Source organism: Pseudophryne corroboree, unplaced genomic scaffold (assembly GCF_028390025.1).
Source record: "Pseudophryne corroboree isolate aPseCor3 unplaced genomic scaffold, aPseCor3.hap2 scaffold_207, whole genome shotgun sequence".
Taxonomy (NCBI): domain Eukaryota; kingdom Metazoa; phylum Chordata; class Amphibia; order Anura; family Myobatrachidae; genus Pseudophryne; species Pseudophryne corroboree.
The window spans coordinates 514,875-535,581 of NW_026968711.1; the positions used below are offsets into that span (position 1 = coordinate 514,875).

The 20,707-nt window shown below is 39.0% G+C and overlaps 3 non-coding genes and 1 pseudogene across 3 annotated transcripts; all 4 read right to left on the reverse strand.

Annotated features, from left to right (window-relative positions):
* Positions 1-14: 14 nt before the first annotated feature.
* Positions 15-177, reverse strand: LOC135005793 (U1 spliceosomal RNA). The gene has a single exon (XR_010206317.1). It is a non-coding gene; the product is annotated as a U1 spliceosomal RNA (small nuclear RNA).
* A 152-nt stretch (positions 178-329) lies between these two features.
* Positions 330-493, reverse strand: LOC135005648 (U1 spliceosomal RNA). Its single transcript, XR_010206178.1, has one exon. It is a non-coding gene; the product is annotated as a U1 spliceosomal RNA (small nuclear RNA).
* Positions 494-1,188: 695 nt separating this feature from the next.
* Positions 1,189-1,330, reverse strand: LOC135005830 (U1 spliceosomal RNA; annotated as a pseudogene).
* A 152-nt stretch (positions 1,331-1,482) lies between these two features.
* Positions 1,483-1,646, reverse strand: LOC135005597 (U1 spliceosomal RNA). The gene has a single exon (XR_010206131.1). It is a non-coding gene; the product is annotated as a U1 spliceosomal RNA (small nuclear RNA).
* Positions 1,647-20,707: the final 19,061 nt, after the last annotated feature.

Below are 20,707 nucleotides of genomic sequence, written 5' to 3' on the forward strand. Positions count from 1 at the left end.
CCTGAGACAAATAGATCTGAATTATACGAGAGCCGACCAGGGGAAACACAAATTATGCAGTCAAGTTTCCCACATTTGGGGAAATCGCAGGGGCAGCACACCCAGAGTGCAATGGGTGAGCCTTGCCCTGGGAGAAGCACCTTCATGATCATAGTATCTCACCTGGCAGGTAAGTAGGAGTTGGGCTAGAGCTGGGGAGGGTCGCTGCTCGGGTACCCCCCTGTCAAGTGAAGGAGATCCAACTGAGGCAGCACAATGGAACTCTCGAAAGAAGAACAAGGCTAGAGGAAAATCTGAGACAAAGAAATCTGACTTTTACCAGAGCTGACCAGAGGAAAGCACAAACACAGTCCCCCACTACCACAAATAATGCAGTCAAGTTTCCCACATTTGGGGAAATCACAGGGGTCAGCATACCCAAAATGCAATGAATGAACCTCACCCTGGGAGAACAATCTTCATGACCATGGTATATCCTATGCAAAATAAGTATGATTTGGAATAGGGCTGGGGAGGGCCGCTGCTCATGCACATCTCTGTCAAGTAAAGGAGATTCAACTGAGGCAGCACAAGGGAACTCTCATCTGGGGACAACAACTGCAGGGAGAACACATATTTTCAGATGAACATGGGAGGGCAGAAGGCTGCCTAATACTGAAGCACCCCCAAACAACAAACCAAATGCAACAACTAGTGCAAGCATTCCTGGGGGAAGTTCTGCAGAAGACGGATTTGCATACGGTGATGTCATCCAAGCAGTGGGTCAAAGTTGGCTTCAACCCTCATCTGCATATGAAAAGAGAAAAGGGGCGTGCAGGGCATGGCGGCCTTTTGCGGTGCTTGGATGACCCCTAGTTCGCATTAAACACCTCCACCCTCCTTTGGTGTGGGGCTCATGTTGGCCATGCCCCATCCCCTGAAGCATTCAAGCTGATTTCTTGCAGCAGCTGGGCACTGTAACAGCTCCAGAGCTGCTCTGTAAGGCAAGTAAAAGGGTGTGGGCCCTGCAGCACTACCTGTAGTTTGCATTGTGCATTGGAAGGCACAAAGTAAGCAGACGGGAGGAGAAGTCAGGATAGTGCACAAGGGTATAGAAGGGAGCGGTTGAAGAAAAGAGAAGTGGAAACAGACAGCAAACTAGGCTGGAGAGAGACCTGAGACAAAGAGATCTGAATTTTACGAGAGCCGACCAGGGGAAACACAAATTATGCAGTCAAGTTTCCCACATTTGGGGAAATCGCAGGGGCAGCACACCCAGAGTGCAATGGGTGAGCCTTGCCCTGGGAGAAGCACCTTCATGATCATAGTATCTCACCTGGCAGGTAAGTAGGAGTTGGGCTAGAGCTGGGGAGGGTCGCTGTTCGGGCACCCCCCTGTCAAGTGAAAGAGATCCAACTGAGGCAGCACAAGGGAACTCTCGAAAGAAGAACAAGGCTAGAGGAAGATCTGAGACAAAGAAATCTGACTTTTACCAGAGCTGACCAGAGGAAAGCACAAACACAGTCCCCCACTACCACAAATAATGCAGTCGAGTTTCCCACATTTGGGAAAATCACAGGGGTCAGCATACCCAGAATGCAATGAATGAACCTCACCCTTGGAGAACAATCTTCATGACCATGGTATCTCCTATGCAAAATAAGTATGATTTGGGATAGGGCTGGTGAGGGCAGCTGCTCAGGCACATCTCTGTCAAGTAAAGGAGATTCAACTGAGGCAGCACAAGTGAACTCTCATCTGGGGACAACAACTGCAGGGAGACCACATCTTTTCAGATGAACATGGGAGGGCGGAAGGCTGCCTAATACTGAAGCACCATCAAATATCAAACCATATGCAACAACTAGTACAAGCACTCCTGGGGGAAGGTCTGCAGCAGACGGATTTGCATACGGTGATGTTATCCAAGCAGTGGGCCAAAGTTGACTGGAACCCTCATCTGCATATGAAAAGAGAAAAGGGGCATGCAGGGCATGGCGGCCTTTTGCAGTGCTTGGATGACCCCTAGTTCGCATTAAACACCTCCCCCCTCCTTTGGTGTGGGGCTCATGTTGGCCATGCCCCATCCCCTGAAGCATTCAAGCTGATTTCTTGCAGCAGCTGGGCACTGTAACAGCTCCAGAGCTGCTCTGTAAGGCAAGTAAAAGGGTGTGGGCCCTGCAGCACTACCTGTAGTTTGCATTCTAGTGTCTTTCGTTTGGGAGAAAAATGCAAAGGTACAATACAGCTTTTCCTTGCCGATATCTCTCTTTTGCAAAGAGCTAGGCATTGGAAAATTCAGGGCTATACCGTGTAGATGAAGCACTAACAGGAGGCTTTTAAATTTTCATTCTAGTGTCTTTCGTTTGGGAGAAAAATGCAAAGGTACAATACAGCTTTTCCTTGCCAATATCTCTCTTTTGCAAAGAGCTAGGCATTGGAAAATTCAGGGCTATAACGTGTAGATGAAGCACTAACAGGAGGCTTTAAAATTTTCATTCTAGTGTCTTTCGTTTGGGAGAAAAATGCAAAAGTACAATGCAGCTTTTCCTTGCCGATATCTCTCTTTTGCAAAGAGATAGGCATTGGAAAATTCAGGGCTATAACGTGTAGATGAAGCACTAATAGGAGGCTTTAAAATTTTCATTCTAGTGTCTTTCGTTTGGGAGAAAAAAGCAAAGGTACAATACAGCTTTTCCTTGCCGATATCTCTCTTTTGCAAAGAGATAGGCATTGGAAAATTCAGGGCTATAACGTGTAGATGAAGCACTAACAGGAGGCTTTAAAATTTTCATTCTAGTGTCTTTCGTTTGGGAGAAAAATGCAAAGGTACAATACAGCTTTTCCTTGCCGATATCTCTCTTTTGCAAAGAGCTAGGCATTGGAAAATTCAGGGCTATAACGTGTAGATGAAGCACTAACAGTAGGCTTTAAAATTTTCATTCTAGTGTATTTCGTTTGGGAGAGAAATGCAAAGGTACAATACAGCTTTTCCTTGCCAATATCTCTCTTTTGCAAAGAGCTAGGCATTGGAAAATTCAGGGCTATAACGTGTAGATGTAGCACTAACAGGAGGCTTTAAAATTTTCATTCTAGTGTCTTTCTTTTGGGAGAAAAATGCAAAAGTACAATGCAGCTTTTCCTTGCCGATATCTCTCTTTTGCAAAGAGATAGGCATTGGAAAATGCAGGGCTATAACGTGTAGATGAAGCACTAACAGGAGGCTTTAAAATTTTCATTCTAGTGTCTTTCGTTTGGGAGAAAAATGCAAAGGTACAATACAGCATTTCCTTGCCGATATCTCTCTTTTGCAAAGAGATAGGCATTGGAAAATTCAGGGCTATAACGTGTAGATGAAGCACTAACAGGAGGCTTTAAAATTTTCATTCTAGTGTCTTTCGTTTGGGAGAAAAATGCAAAGGTACAATACAGCTTTTCCTTGCCGATATCTCTCTTTTGCAAAGAGATAGGCATTGGAAAATTCAGGGCTATAACGTGTAGATGAAGCACTAACAGGAGGCTTTAACATTTTCATTCTAGTGTACTTCGTTTGGGAGAAAAATGCAAAGGTACAATACAGCTTTTCCTTGCCGATATCTCTCTTTTGCAAAGAGATAGGCATTGGAAAATTCAGGGCTATAACGTGTAGATGAAGCACTAACAGGAGGCTTTAAAATTTTCATTCTAGTGTCTTTCGTTTGGGAGAAAAATGCAAAGGTACAATACAGTTTTTCCTTGCCGATATCTCTCTTTTGCAAAGAGATAGGCATTGGAAAATTCAGGGCTATAACGTGTAGATGAAGCACTAACAGGAGGCTTTAAAATTTTCATTCTAGTGTCTTTCGTTTGGGAGAAAAATGCAAAGGTACAATACAGTTTTTCCTTGCCGATATCTCTCTTTTGCAAAGAGATAGGCATTGGAAAATTCAGGGCTATAACGTGTAGATGAAGCACTAACAGGAGGCTTTAAAATTTTCATTCTAGTGTCTTTCGTTTGGGAGAAAAATGCAAAGGTACAATACAGCTTTTCCTTGCCAATATCTCTCTTTTGCAAAGAGCTAGGCATTGGAAAATTCAGGGCAATAACGTGTAGATGAAGCACTAACAGGAGGCTTTAAAATTTTCATTCTAGTGTCTTTCGTTTGGGAGAAAAATGCAAAAGTACAATGCAGCTTTTCCTTGCCGATATCTCTCTTTTGCAAAGAGATAGGCATTGGAAAATGCAGGGCTATAACGTGTAGATGAAGCACTAACAGGAGGCTTTAAAATTTTCATTCTAGTGTCTTTCGTTTGGGAGAAAAATGCAAAGGTACAATACAGCATTTCCTTGCCGATATCTCTCTTTTGCAAAGAGATAGGCATTGGAAAATTCAGGGCTATAACGTGTAGATGAAGCACTAACAGGAGGCTTTAAAATTTTCATTCTAGTGTCTTTCGTTTGGGAGAAAAATGCAAAGGTACAATACAGCTTTTCCTTGCCGATATCTCTCTTTTGCAAAGAGCTAGGCATTGGAAAATTCAGGGCTATACCGCGTACATGAAGCACTAACAGGAGGCTTTTAAATTTTCATTCTAGTGTCTTTCGTTTGGGAGAAAAATGCAAAGGTACAATACAGCTTTTCCTTGCCAATATCTCTCTTTTGCAAAGAGCTAGGCATTGGAAAATTCAGGGCTATAACGTGTAGATGAAGCACTAACAGGAGGCTTTAAAATTTTCATTCTAGTGTCTTTCGTTTGGGAGAAAAATGCAAAAGTACAATGCAGCTTTTCCTTGCCGATATCTCTCTTTTGCAAAGAGATAGGCATTGGAAAATTCAGGGCTATAACGTGTAGATGAAGCACTAATAGGAGGCTTTAAAATTTTCATTCTAGTGTCTTTCGTTTGGGAGAAAAAAGCAAAGGTACAATACAGCTTTTCCTTGCCGATATCTCTCTTTTGCAAAGAGATAGGCATTGGAAAATTCAGGGCTATAACGTGTAGATGAAGCACTAACAGGAGGCTTTAAAATTTTCATTCTAGTGTCTTTCGTTTGGGAGAAAAATGCAAAGGTACAATACAGCTTTTCCTTGCCGATATCTCTCTTTTGCAAAGAGCTAGGCATTGGAAAATTCAGGGCTATAACGTGTAGATGAAGCACTAACAGTAGGCTTTAAAATTTTCATTCTAGTGTCTTTCGTTTGGGAGAAAAATGCAAAGGTACAATACAGCTTTTCCTTGCCGATATCTCTCTTTTGCAAAGAAATAGGCATTGGAAAATTCAGGGCTATAACGTGTAGATGAAGCACTAACAGGAGGCTTTAAAATTTTCATTCTAGTGTCCTTCGTTTGGGAGAAAAATGCAAAGGTACAATACAGCTTTTCCTTGCCGATATCTCTCTTTTGCAAAGAGATAGGCATTGGAAAATTCAGGGCTATATCGTGTAGATGAAGCACTAACAGGAGGCTTTAAAATTTTCATTCTAGTGTCTTTCGTTTGGGAGAAAAATGCAAAGGTACAATACAGCTTTTCCTTGCCAATATCTCTCTTTTGCAAAGAGCTAGGCATTGGAAAATTCAGGGCTATAACGTGTAGATGAAGCACTAACAGGAGGCTTTAAAATTTTCATTCTAGTGTCTTTCGTTTGGGAGAAAAATGCAAAAGTACAATGCAGCTTTTCCTTGCCGATATCTCTCTTTTGCAAAGAGATAGGCATTGGAAAATGCAGGGCTATAACGTGTAGATGAAGCACTAACAGGAGGCTTTAAACTTTTCATTCTAGTGTCTTTCGTTTGGGAGAAAAATGCAAAGGTACAATACAGCATTTCCTTGCCGATATCTCTCTTTTGCAAAGAGATAGGCATTGGAAAATTCAGGGCTATAACGTGTAGATGAAGCACTAACAGGAGGCTTTAAAATTTTCATTCTAGTGTACTTCGTTTGGGAGAAAAATGCAAAGGTACAATACAGCTTTTCCTTGCCGATATCTCTCTTTTGCAAAGAGATAGGCATTGGAAAATTCAGGGCTATAACGTGTAGATGAAGCACTAATAGGAGGCTTTAAAATTTTCATTCTAGTGTCCTTCGTTTGGGAGAAAAATGCAAAGGTACAATACAGCTTTTCCGTGCCGATATCTCTCTTTTGCAAAGAGATAGGCATTGGAAAATTCAGGGCTATAACGTGTAGATGAAGCACTAACAGGAGGCTTTAAAATTTTCATTCTAGTGTCTTTCGTTTGGGAGAAAAATGCAAAGGTACAATACAGCTTTTCCTTGCCGATATCTCTCTTTTGCAAAGAGCTAGGCATTGGAAAATTCAGGGCTATAACGTGTAGATGAAGCACTAACAGGAGGCTTTAAAATTTTCATTCTAGTGTCTTTCGTTTGGGAGAAAAATGCAAAGGTACAATACAGCTTTTCCTTGCCGATATCTCTCTTTTGCAAAGAGATAGGCATTGGAAAATTCAGGGCTATAACGTGTAGATGAAGCACTAACAGTAGGCTTTAACATTTTCATTCTAGTGTCTTTCGTTTGGGAGAAAAATGCAAAGGTACAATACAGCTTTTCCTTGCCGATATCTCTCTTTTGCAAAGAGATAGGCATTGGAAAATGCAGGGCTATAACGTGTAGATGAAGCACTAACAGGAGGCTTTACAATTTTCATTCTAGTGTCTTTCGTTTGGGAGAAAAATGCAAAGGTACAATACAGCTTTTCCTTGCCGATATCTCTCTTTTGCAAAGAGATAGGCATTGGAAAATGCAGGGCTATAACGTGTAGATGAAGCACTAACAGGAGGCTTTACAATTTTCATTCTAGTGTCTTTCGTTTGGGAGAAAAATGCAAAAGTACAATGCAACTTTTCCTTGCCGATATCTCTCTTTTGCAAAGAGATAGGCATTGGAAAATGCAGGGCTATTACGTGTAGATGAAGCACTAACAGGAGGCTTTAAAATTTTCATTCTAGTGTCCTTCGTTTGGGAGAAAAATGCAAAGGTACAATACAGCTTTTCCTTGCCGATATCTCTCTTTTGCAAAGAGATAGGCATTGGAAAATTCAGGGCTATAACGTGTAGATGAAGCACTAACAGGAGGCTTTAAAATTTTCATTCTAGTGTCTTTCGTTTGGGAGAAAAATGCAAAGGTACAATACAGCTTTTCCTTGTCGATATCTCTCTTTTGCAAAGAGCTAGGCATTGGAAAATTCAGGGCTATAACGTGTAGATGAAGCACTAACAGTAGGATTTAAAATTTTCATTCTAGTGTCTTTCGTTTGGGAGAAAAATGCAAAGGTACAATACAGCTTTTCCTTGCCGATATCTCTCTTTTGCAAAGAGATAGGCATTGGAAAATTCAGGGCTATAACGTGTAGATGAAGCACTAACAGGAGGCTTTAAAATTTTCATTCTAGTGTCTTTCGTTTGGGAGAAAAATGCAAAGGTACAATACAGTTTTTCCTTGCCGATATCTCTCTTTTGCAAAGAGATAGGCATTGGAAAATTCAGGGCTATAACGTGTAGATGAAGCACTAATAGGAGGCTTTAACATTTTCATTCTAGTGTCCTTCGTTTGGGAGAAAAATGCAAAGGTACAATACAGCTTTTCCTTGCCGATATCTCTCTTTTGCAAAGAGATAGGCATTGGAAAATTCAGGGCTATAACGTGTAGATGAAGCACTAACAGGAGGCTTTAAAATTTTCATTCTAGTGTCTTTCGTTTGGGAGAAAAATGCAAAGGTACAATACAGCTTTTCCTTGCCGATATCTCTCTTTTGCAAAGAGCTAGGCATTGGAAAATTCAGGGCTATAACGTGTAGATGAAGCACTAACAGTAGGCTTTAACATTTTCATTCTAGTGTCTTTCGTTTGGGAGAAAAATGCAAAGGCACAATACAGCTTTTCCTTGCCGATATCTCTCTTTTGCAAAGAGATAGGCATTGGAAAATTCAGGGCTATAACGTGTAGATGAAGCACTAACAGGAGGCTTTAAAATTTTCATTCTAGTGTCTTTCGTTTGGGAGAAAAATGCAAAAGTACAATGCAGCTTTTCCTTGCCGATATCTCTCTTTTGCAAAGAGATAGGCATTGGAAAATGCAGGGCTATAACGTGTAGATGAAGCACTAACAGGAGGCTTTAAAATTATCATTCTAGTGTCTTTCGTTTGGGAGAAAAATGCAAAAGTACAATACACTTTTCCTTGCCGATATCTCTCTTTTGCAAAGAGATAGGCATTGGAAAATTCAGGGCTATAACGTGTAGATGAAGCACTAATAGGAGGCTTTAACATTTTCATTCTAGTATCCTTCGTTTGGGAGAAAAATGCAAAGGTACAATACATCTTTTCCTTGCCGATATCTCTCTTTTGAAAAGAGATAGGCATTGGAAAATTCAGGGCTATAACGTGTAGATGAAGCACTAACAGTAGGCTTTAAAATTTTCATTCTAGTGTCTTTCGTTTGGGAGAAAAATGCAAAGGTACAATACAGCTTTTCCTTGCCGATATCTCTCTTTTGCAAAGAGCTAGGCATTGGAAAATTCAGGGCTATAACGTGTAGATGAAGCACTAACAGTAGGCTTTAAAATTTTCATTCTAGTGTCTTTCGTTTGGGAGAAAAATGCAAAGGTACAATACAGCTTTTCCTTGCCGATATCTCTCTTTTGCAAAGAGCTAGGCATTGGAAAATTCAGGGCTATAACGTGCAGATGAAGCACTAACAGTAGGATTTAAAATTTTCATTCTAGTATCTTTCGTTTGGGAGAAAAATGCAAAGGTACAATACAGCTTTTCCTTGCCGATATCTCTCTTTTGCAAAGAGATAGGCATTGGAAAATTCAGGGCTATAACGTGTAGATGAAGCACTAACAGGAGGCTTTAAAATTTTCATTTTAGTGTCTTTCGTTTGGGAGAAAAATGCAAAGGTACAATACAGTTTTTCCTTGCCGATATCTCTCTTTTGCAAAGAGATAGGCATTGGAAAATTCAGGGCTATAACGTGTAGATGAAGCACTAATAGGAGGCTTTAAAATTTTCATTCTAGTGTCCTTCGTTTGGGAGAAAAATGCAAAGGTACAATACAGCTTTTCCTTGCTGATATCTCTCTTTTGCAAAGAGATAGGCATTGGAAAATTAAGGGCTATAACGTGTAGATGAAGCACTAACAGGAGGCTTTAAAATTTTCATTCTAGTGTCTTTCGTTTGGGAGAAAAATGCAAAGGTACAATACAGCTTTTTCTTGCCGATATCTCTCTTTTGCAAAGAGCTAGGCATTGGAAAATTCAGGGCTATAACGTGTAGATGAAGCACTAACAGTAGGCTTTAACATTTTCATTCTAGTGTCTTTCGTTTGGGAGAAAAATGCAAAGGTACAATACAGCATTTCCTTGCCGATATCTCTCTTTTGCAAAGAGCTAGGCATTGGAAAATTCAGGGCTATAACGTGTAGATGAAGCACTAACAGTAGGCTTTAAAATTTTCATTCTAGTGTCTTTCGTTTGGGAGAAAAATGCAAAGGTACAATACAGCTTTTCCTTGCCGATATCTCTCTTTTGCAAAGAGATAGGCATTGGAAAATTCAGGGCTATAACGTGTAGATGAAGCACTAACAGGAGGCTTTAAATTTTTCATTCTAGTGTCCTTCGTTTGGGAGAAAAATGCAAAGGTACAATACAGCTTTTCCTTGCCGATATCTCTCTTTTGAAAAGAGATAGGCATTGGAAAATTCAGGGCTATAACGTATAGATGAAGCACTAACAGGAGGCTTTAAAATTTTCATTCTAGTGTCTTTCGTTTGGGAGAAAAATGCAAAAGTACAATGCAGCTTTTCCTTGCCGATATCTCTCTTTTGCAAAGAGATAGGCATTGGAAAATGCAGGGCTATAACGTGTAGATGAAGCACTAACAGGAGGCTTTAAAATTTTCATTCTAGTGTCTTTCGTTTGGGAGAAAAATGCAAAGGTACAATACAGCTTTTCCTTGCCGATATCTCTCTTTTGCAAAGAGATAGGCATTGGAAAATTCAGGGCTATAACGTGTAGATGAAGCACTAACAGGAGGCTTTAACATTTTCATTCTAGTGTACTTCGTTTGGGAGAAAAATGCAAAGGTACAATACAGCTTTTCCTTGCCGATATCTCTCTTTTGCAAAGAGATAGGCATTGGAAAATTCAGGGCTATAACGTGTAGATGAAGCACTAATAGGAGGTTTTAAAATTTTCATTCTAGTGTCCTTCGTTTGGGAGAAAAATGCAAAGGTACAATACAGCTTTTCCTTGCCGATATCTCTCTTTTGCAAAGAGATAGGCATTGGAAAATTCAGGGCTATAACGTGTAGATGAAGCACTAACAGGAGGCTTTAAAATTTTCATTCTAGTGTCTTTCGTTTGGGAGAAAAATGCAAAGGTACAATACAGCTTTTCCTTGCCGATATCTCTCTTTTGCAAAGAGCTAGGCATTGGAAAATTCAGGGCTATAACGTGTAGATGAAGCACTAACAGGAGGCTTTAAAATTTTCATTCTAGTGTCTTTCGTTTGGGAGAAAAATGCAAAGGTACAATACAGCTTTTCCTTGCCGATATCTCTCTTTTGCAAAGAGATAGGCATTGGAAAATTCAGGGCTATAACGTGTATATGAAGCACTAACAGGAGGCTTTAAAATTTTCATTCTAGTGTCTTTCGTTTGGGAGAAAAATGCAAAGGTACAATACAGCTTTTCCTTGCCGATATCTCTCTTTTGCAAAGAGATAGGCATTGGAAAATTCAGGGCTATAACGTGTAGATGAAGCACTAACAGTAGACTTTAAAATTTTCATTCTAGTGTCTTTCGTTTGGGAGAAAAATGCAAAGGTACAATACAGCTTTTCCTTGCCAATATCTCTCTTTTGCAAAGAGCTAGGCATTGGAAAATTCAGGGCTATAACGTGTAGATGAAGCACTAACAGGAGGCTTTAAAATTTTCATTCTAGTGTCTTTCGTTCGGGAGAAAAATGCAAAGGTACAATACAGTTTTTCCTTGCCGATATCTCTCTTTTGCAAAGAGATAGGCATTGGAAAATTCAGGGCTATAACGTGTAGATGAAGCACTAACAGGAGGCTTTAAAATTTTCATTCTAGTGTCCTTCGTTTGGGAGAAAAATGCAAAGGTACAATACAGCTTTTCCTTGCAAATATCTCTCTTTTGCAAAGAGCTAGGCATTGGAAAATTCAGGGCTATAACGTGTAGATGAAGCACTAAAAGGAGGCTTTAAAATTTTCATTCTAGTGTCTTTCGTTTGGGAGAAAAATGTAAAAGTACAATGCAGCTTTTCCTTGCCGATATCTCTCTTTTGCAAAGAGATAGGCATTGGAAAATTCAGGGCTATAACGTGTAGATGAAGCACTAACAGGAGGCTTTAAAATTTTCATTCTAGTGTCTTTCGTTTGGGAGAAAAATGTAAAAGTACAATGCAGCTTTTCCTTGCCGATATCTCTCTTTTGCAAAGAGATAGGCATTGGAAAATTCAGGGCTATAACGTGTATATGAAGCACTAACAGGAGGCTTTAAAATTTTCATTCTAGTGTCTTTCGTTTGGGAGAAAAATGCAAAGGTACAATACAGCTTTTCCTTGCCGATATCTCTCTTTTGCTAAGAGATAGGCATTGGAAAATTCAGGGCTATAACGTGTAGATGAAGCACTAAAAGGAGGCTTTAAAATTTTCATTCTAGTGTCCTTCGTTTGGGAGAAAAATGCAAAGGTACAATACAGCTTTTCCTTGCCGATATCTCTCTTTTGCAAAGAGATAGGCATTGGAAAATTCAGGGCTATAACGTGTAGATGAAGCACTAATAGGAGGCTTTAAAATTTTCATTCTAGTGTCCTTCGTTTGGGAGAAAAATGCAAAGGTACAATACAGCTTTTCCTTGCCGATATCTCTCTTTTGCAAAGAGATAGGCATTGGAAAATTCAGGGCTATAACGTGTAGATGAAGCACTAACAGGAGGCTTTAAAATTTTCATTCTAGTGTCTTTCGTTTGGGAGAAAAATGCAAAGGTACAATACAGCTTTTCCTTGCCGATATCTCTCTTTTGCAAAGAGCTAGGCATTGGAAAATTCAGGGCTATAACGTGTAGATGAAGCACTAACAGTAGACTTTAAAATTTTCATTCTAGTGTCTTTCGTTTGGGAGAAAAATGCAAAGGTACAATACAGCTTTTCCTTGCCAATATCTCTCTTTTGCAAAGAGCTAGGCATTGGAAAATTCAGGGCTATAACGTGTAGATGAAGCACTAACAGGAGGCTTTAAAATTTTCATTCTAGTGTCTTTCGTTTGGGAGAAAAATGCAAAGGTACAATACAGTTTTTCCTTGCCGATATCTCTCTTTTGCAAAGAGATAGGCATTGGAAAATTCAGGGCTATAACGTGTAGATGAAGCACTAACAGGAGGCTTTAAAATTTTCATTCTAGTGTCTTTCGTTTGGGAGAAAAATGCAAAGGTACAATACAGCTTTTCCTTGCCGATATCTCTCTTTTGCAAAGAGATAGGTATTTGAAAATTCAGGGCTATAACGTGTAGATGAAGCACTAACAGGAGGCTTTAAAATTTTCATTCTAGTGTCCTTCGTTTGGGAGAAAAATGCAAAGGTACAATACAGCTTTTCCTTGCCGATATCTCTCTTTTGCAAAGAGATAGGCATTGGAAAATTCAGGGCTATAACGTGTAGATGAAGCACTAATAGGAGGCTTTAAAATTTTCATTCTAGTGTCCTTCGTTTGGGAGAAACATGCAAAGGTACAATACAGCTTTTCCTTGCCGATATCTCTCTTTTGCAAAGAGATAGGCATTGGAAAATTCAGGGCTATAACGTGTAGATGAAGCACTAACAGGAGGCTTTAAAATTTTCATTCTAGTGTCTTTCGTTTGGGAGAAAAATGCAAAGGTACAATACAGCTTTTCCTTGCCGATATCTCTCTTTTGCAAAGAGCTAGGCATTGGAAAATTCAGGGCTATAACGTGTAGATGAAGCACTAATAGGAGGCTTTAAAATTTTCATTCTAGTGTCTTTCGTTTGGGAGAAAAATGCAAAAGTACAATGCTGCTTTTCCTTGCCGATATCTCTCTTTTGCAAAGAGATAGGCATTGGAAAATTCAGGGCTATAACGTGTAGATGAAGCACTAACAGGAGGCTTTAAAATTTTCATTCTAGTGTCTTTCGTTTGGGAGAAAAATGCAAAGGTACATTACAGCTTTTCCTTGCCAATATCTCTCTTTTGCAAAGAGCTAGGCATTGGAAAATTCAGGGCTATAACGTGTAGATGAAGCACTAACAGGAGGCTTTAAAATTTTCATTCTAGTGTCCTTCGTTTGGGAGAAAAATGCAAAGGTACAATACAGCTTTTCCTTGCCGATATCTCTCTTTTGCAAAGAGATAGGCATTGGAAAATTCAGGGCTATAACGTGTAGATGAAGCACTAACAGGAGGCTTTAAAATTTTCATTCTAGTGTCTTTCGTTTGGGAGAAAAATGCAAAGGTACAATACAGCTTTTCTTTGCCGATATCTCTCTTTTGCAAAGAGCTAGGCATTGGAAAATTCAGGGCTATAACGTGTAGATGAAGCACTAACAGTAGACTTTAAAATTTTCATTCTAGTGTCTTTCGTTTGGGAGAAAAATGCAAAGGTACAATACAGCTTTTCCTTGCCAATATCTCTCTTTTGCAAAGAGCTAGGCATTGGAAAATTCAGGGCTATAACGTGTAGATGAAGCACTAACAGGAGGCTTTAAAATTTTCATTCTAGTGTCTTTCGTTTGGGAGAAAAATGCAAAGGTACAATACAGTTTTTCCTTGCCGATATCTCTCTTTTGCAAAGAGATAGGCATTGGAAAATTCAGTGCTATAACGTGTAGATGAAGCACTAACAGGAGGCTTTAAAATTTTCATTCTAGTGTCTTTCGTTTGGGAGAAAAATGCAAAGGTACAATACAGCTTTTCCTTGCCGATATCTCTCTTTTGCAAAGAGATAGGCATTTGAAAATTCAGGGCTATAACGTGTAGATGAAGCACTAACAGGAGGCTTTAAAATTTTCATTCTAGTGTCCTTCGTTTGGGAGAAAAATGCAAAGGTTCAATACAGCTTTTCCTTGCCGATATCTCTCTTTTGCAAAGAGATAGGCATTGGAAAATTCAGGGCTATAACGTGTAGATGAAGCACTAATAGGAGGCTTTAAAATTTTCATTCTAGTGTCCTTCGTTTGGGAGAAACATGCAAAGGTACAATACAGCTTTTCCTTGCCGATATCTCTCTTTTGCAAAGAGATAGGCATTGGAAAATTCAGGGCTATAACGTGTAGATGAAGCACTAACAGGAGGCATTAAAATTTTCATTCTAGTGTCTTTCGTTTGGGAGAAAAATGCAAAGGTACAATACAGCTTTTCCTTGCCGATATCTCTCTTTTGCAAAGAGCTAGGCATTGGAAAATTCAGGGCTATAACGTGTAGATGAAGCACTAATAGGAGGCTTTAAAATTTTCATTCTAGTGTCTTTCGTTTGGGAGAAAAATGCAAAAGTACAATGCTGCTTTTCCTTGCCGATATCTCTCTTTTGCAAAGAGATAGGCATTGGAAAATTCAGGGCTATAACGTGTAGATGAAGCACTAACAGGAGGCTTTAAAATTTTCATTCTAGTGTCCTTCGTTTGGGAGAAAAATGCAAAGGTACATTACAGCTTTTCCTTGCCAATATCTCTCTTTTGCAAAGAGCTAGGCATTGGAAAATTCAGGGCTATAACGTGTAGATGAAGCACTAACAGGAGGCTTTAAAATTTTCATTCTAGTGTCTTTCGTTTGGGAGAAAAATGCAAAGGTACAATACAGCATTTCCTTGCCGATATCTCTCTTTTGCAAAGAGATAGGCATTGGAAAATTCAGGGCTATTACGTGTAGATGAAGCACTAAAAGGAGGCTTTAAAATTTTCATTCTAGTTTCTTTCGTTTGGGAGAAAAATGTAAAAGTACAATGCCGCTTTTCCTTGCCGATATCTCTCTTTTGCAAAGAGATAGGCATTGGAAAATTCAGGGCTATAACGTGTAGATGAAGCACTAACAGGAGGCTTTAAAATTTTCATTCTAGTGTCTTTCGTTTGGGAGAAAAATGCAAAGGTACAATACAGCTTTTCCTTGCCGATATCTCTCTTTTGCAAAGAGCTAGGCATTGGAAAATTCAGGGCTATAACGTGTAGATGAAGCACTAACAGGAGGCTTTAAAATTTTCATTCTAGTGTCTTTCGTTTGGGAGAAAAATGTAAAAGTACAATGCAGCTTTTCCTTGCCGATATCTCTCTTTTGCAAAGAGATAGGCATGAGAAAATTCAGGGCTATAAAGTGTATATGAAGCACTAACAGGAGGCTTTAAAATTTTCATTCTAGTGTCTTTCGTTTGGGAGAAAAATGCAAAGGTACAATACAGCTTTTCCTTGCCGATATCTCTCTTTTGCTAAGAGATAGGCATTGGAAAATTCAGGGCTATAACGTGTAGATGAAGCACTAAAAGGAGGCTTTAAAATTTTCATTCTAGTGTCCTTCGTTTGGGAGAAAAATGCAAAGGTACAATACAGCTTTTCCTTGCCGATATCTCTCTTTTGCAAAGAGATAGGCATTGGAAAATTCAGGGCTATAACGTGTAGATGAAGCACTAATAGGAGGCTTTAAAATTTTCATTCTAGTGTCCTTCGTTTGGGAGAAAAATGCAAAGGTACAATACAGCTTTTCCTTGCCGATATCTCTCTTTTGCAAAGAGATAGGCATTGGAAAATTCAGGGCTATAACGTGTAGATGAAGCACTAACAGGAGGCTTTAAAATTTTCATTCTAGTGTCTTTCGTTTGGGAGAAAAATGCAAAGGTACAATACAGCTTTTCCTTGCCGATATCTCTCTTTTGCAAAGAGCTAGGCATTGGAAAATTCAGGGCTATAACGTGTAGATGAAGCACTAACAGTAGACTTTAAAATTTTCATTCTAGTGTCTTTCGTTTGGGAGAAAAATGCAAAGGTACAATACAGCTTTTCCTTGCCAATATCTCTCTTTTGCAAAGAGCTAGGCATTGGAAAATTCAGGGCTATAACGTGTAGATGAAGCACTAACAGGAGGCTTTAAAATTTTCATTCTAGTGTCTTTCGTTTGGGAGAAAAATGCAAAGGTACAATACAGTTTTTCCTTGCCGATATCTCTCTTTTGCAAAGAGATAGGCATTGGAAAATTCAGGGCTATAACGTGTAGATGAAGCACTAACAGGAGGCTTTAAAATTTTCATTCTAGTGTCTTTCGTTTGGGAGAAAAATGCAAAGGTACAATACAGCTTTTCCTTGCCGATATCTCTCTTTTGCAAAGAGATAGGTATTTGAAAATTCAGGGCTATAACGTGTAGATGAAGCACTAACAGGAGGCTTTAAAATTTTCATTCTAGTGTCCTTCGTTTGGGAGAAAAATGCAAAGGTACAATACAGCTTTTCCTTGCCGATATCTCTCTTTTGCAAAGAGATAGGCATTGGAAAATTCAGGGCTATAACGTGTAGATGAAGCACTAATAGGAGGCTTTAAAATTTTCATTCTAGTGTCCTTCGTTTGGGAGAAACATGCAAAGGTACAATACAGCTTTTCCTTGCCGATATCTCTCTTTTGCAAAGAGATAGGCATTGGAAAATTCAGGGCTATAACGTGTAGATGAAGCACTAACAGGAGGCTTTAAAATTTTCATTCTAGTTTCTTTCGTTTGGGAGAAAAATGCAAAGGTACAATACAGCTTTTCCTTGCCGATATCTCTCTTTTGCAAAGAGCTAGGCATTGGAAAATTCAGGGCTATAACGTGTAGATGAAGCACTAATAGGAGGCTTTAAAATTTTCATTCTAGTGTCTTTCGTTTGGGAGAAAAATGCAAAAGTACAATGCTGCTTTTCCTTGCCGATATCTCTCTTTTGCAAAGAGATAGGCATTGGAAAATTCAGGGCTATAACGTGTAGATGAAGCACTAACAGGAGGCTTTAAAATTTTCATTCTAGTGTCCTTCGTTTGGGAGAAAAATGCAAAGGTACATTACAGCTTTTCCTTGCCAATATCTCTCTTTTGCAAAGAGCTAGGCATTGGAAAATTCAGGGCTATAACGTGTAGATGAAGCACTAACAGGAGGCTTTAAAATTTTCATTCTAGTGTCCTTCGTTTGGGAGAAAAATGCAAAGGTACAATACAGCTTTTCCTTGCCGATATCTCTCTTTTGCAAAGAGATAGGCATTGGAAAATTCAGGGCTATAACGTGTAGATGAAGCACTAACAGGAGGCTTTAAAATTTTCATTCTAGTGTCTTTCGTTTGGGAGAAAAATGCAAAGGTACAATACAGCTTTTCTTTGCCGATATCTCTCTTTTGCAAAGAGCTAGGCATTGGAAAATTCAGGGCTATAACGTGTAGATGAAGCACTAACAGTAGACTTTAAAATTTTCATTCTAGTGTCTTTCGTTTGGGAGAAAAATGCAAAGGTACAATACAGCTTTTCCTTGCCAATATCTCTCTTTTGCAAAGAGCTAGGCATTGGAAAATTCAGGGCTATAACGTGTAGATGAAGCACTAACAGGAGGCTTTAAAATTTTCATTCTAGTGTCTTTCGTTTGGGAGAAAAATGCAAAGGTACAATACAGTTTTTCCTTGCCGATATCTCTCTTTTGCAAAGAGATAGGCATTGGAAAATTCAGTGCTATAACGTGTAGATGAAGCACTAACAGGAGGCTTTAAAATTTTCATTCTAGTGTCTTTCGTTTGGGAGAAAAATGCAAAGGTACAATACAGCTTTTCCTTGCCGATATCTCTCTTTTGCAAAGAGATAGGCATTTGAAAATTCAGGGCTATAACGTGTAGATGAAGCACTAACAGGAGGCTTTAAAATTTTCATTCTAGTGTCCTTCGTTTGGGAGAAAAATGCAAAGGTTCAATACAGCTTTTCCTTGCCGATATCTCTCTTTTGCAAAGAGATAGGCATTGGAAAATTCAGGGCTATAACGTGTAGATGAAGCACTAATAGGAGGCTTTAAAATTTTCATTCTAGTGTCCTTCGTTTGGGAGAAACATGCAAAGGTACAATACAGCTTTTCCTTGCCGATATCTCTCTTTTGCAAAGAGATAGGCATTGGAAAATTCAGGGCTATAACGTGTAGATGAAGCACTAACAGGAGGCTTTAAAATTTTCATTCTAGTGTCTTTCGTTTGGGAGAAAAATGCAAAGGTACAATACAGCTTTTCCTTGCCGATATCTCTCTTTTGCAAAGAGCTAGGCATTGGAAAATTCAGGGCTATAACGTGTAGATGAAGCACTAATAGGAGGCTTTAAAATTTTCATTCTAGTGTCTTTCGTTTGGGAGAAAAATGCAAAAGTACAATGCTGCTTTTCCTTGCCGATATCTCTCTTTTGCAAAGAGATAGGCATTGGAAAATTCAGGGCTATAACGTGTAGATGAAGCACTAACAGGAGGCTTTAAAATTTTCATTCTAGTGTCCTTCGTTTGGGAGAAAAATGCAAAGGTACATTACAGCTTTTCCTTGCCAATATCTCTCTTTTGCAAAGAGCTAGGCATTGGAAAATTCAGGGCTATAACGTGTAGATGAAGCACTAACAGGAGGCTTTAAAATTTTCATTCTAGTGTCTTTCGTTTGGGAGAAAAATGCAAAGGTACAATACAGCATTTCCTTGCCGATATCTCTCTTTTGCAAAGAGATAGGCATTGGAAAATTCAGGGCTATTACGTGTAGATGAAGCACTAAAAGGAGGCTTTAAAATTTTCATTCTAGTGTCTTTCGTTTGGGAGAAAAATGTAAAAGTACAATGCCGCTTTTCCTTGCCGATATCTCTCTTTTGCAAAGAGATAGGCATTGGAAAATTCAGGGCTATAACGTGTAGATGAAGCACTAACAGGAGGCTTTAAAATTTTCATTCTAGTGTCTTTCGTTTGGGAGAAAAATGTAAAAGTACAATGCAGCTTTTCCTTGCCGATATCTCTCTTTTGCAAAGAGATAGGCATGAGAAAATTCAGGGCTATAAAGTGTATATGAAGCACTAACAGGAGGCTTTAAAATTTTCATTCTAGTGTCTTTCGTTTGGGAGAAAAATGCAAAGGTACAATACAGCTTTTCCTTGCTGATATCTCTCTTTTGCTAAGAGATAGGCATTGGAAAATTCAGGGCTATAACGTGTAGATGAAGCACTAACAGGAGGCTTTAAAATTTTCATTCTAGTGTCCTTCGTTTGGGAGAAAAATGCAAAGGTACAATACAGCTTTTCCTTGCCGATATCTCTCTTTTGCAAAGAGATAGGCATTGGAAAATTCAGGGCTATAACGTGTAGATGAAGCACTAATAGGAGGCTTTAAAATTTTCATTCTAGTGTCCTTCGTTTGGGAGAAAAATGCAAAGGTACAATACAGCTTTTCCTTGCCGATATCTCTCTTTTGCAAAGAGATAGGCATTGGAAAATTCAGGGCTATAACGTGTAGATGAAGCACTAACAGGAGGCTTTAAAATTTTCATTCTAGTGTCTTTCGTTTGGGAGAAAAATGCAAAGGTACAATACAGCTTTTCCTTGCCGATATCTCTCTTTTGCAAAGAGCTAGGCATTGGAAAATTCAGGGCTATAACGTGTAGATGAAGCACTAACAGGAGGCTTTAAAATTTTCATTCTAGTGTCTTTCGTTTGGGAGAAAAATGCAAAGGTACAATACAGTTTTTCCTTGCCGATATCTCTCTTTTGCAAAGAGATAGGCATTGGAAAATTCAGGGCTATAACGTGTAGATGAAGCACTAACAGGAGGCTTTAAAATTTTCATTCTAGTGTCCTTCGTTTGGGAGAAAAATGCAAAGGTACAATACAGCTTTTCCTTGCCAATATCTCTCTTTTGCAAAGAGCTAGGCATTGGAAAATTCAGGGCTATAACGTGTAGATGAAGCACTAACAGGAGGCTTTAAAATTTTCATTCTAGTGTCTTTCGTTTGGGAGAAAAATGCAAAGGTACAATACAGCATTTCCTTGCCGATATCTCTCTTTTGCAAAGAGATAGGCATTGGAAAATTCAGGGCTATTACGTGTAGATGAAGCACTAAAAGGAGGCTTTAAAATTTTCATTCTAGTGTCTTTCGTTTGGGAGAAAAATGTAAAAGTACAATGCAGCTTTTCCTTGCCGATATCTCTCTTTTGCAAAGAGATAGGCATTGGAAAATTCAGGGCTATAACGTGTAGATGAAGCACTAACAGGAGGCTTTAAAATTTTCATTCTAGTGTCTTTCGTTTGGGAGAAAAATGTAAAAGTACAATGCAGCTTTTCCTTGCCGATATCTCTCTTTTGCAAAGAGATAGGCATTGGAAAATTCAGGGCTATAACGTGTATATGAAGCACTAACAGGAGGCTTTAAAATTTTCATTCTAGTGTCTTTCGTTTGGGAGAAAAATGCAAAGGTACAATACAGCTTTTCCTTGCCGATATCTCTCTTTTGTTAAGAGATAGGCATTGGAAAATTCAGGGCTATAACGTGTAGATGAAGCACTAAAAGGAGGCTTTAAAATTTGCATTCTAGTGTCCTTCGTTTGGGAGAAAAATGCAAAGGTACAATACAGCTTTTCCTTGCCGATATCTCTCTTTTGCAAAGAGATAGGCATTGGAAAATTCAGGGCTATAACGTGTAGATGAAGCACTAACAGGAGGCTTTAAAATTTTCATTCTAGTGTCTTTCGTTTGGGAGAAAA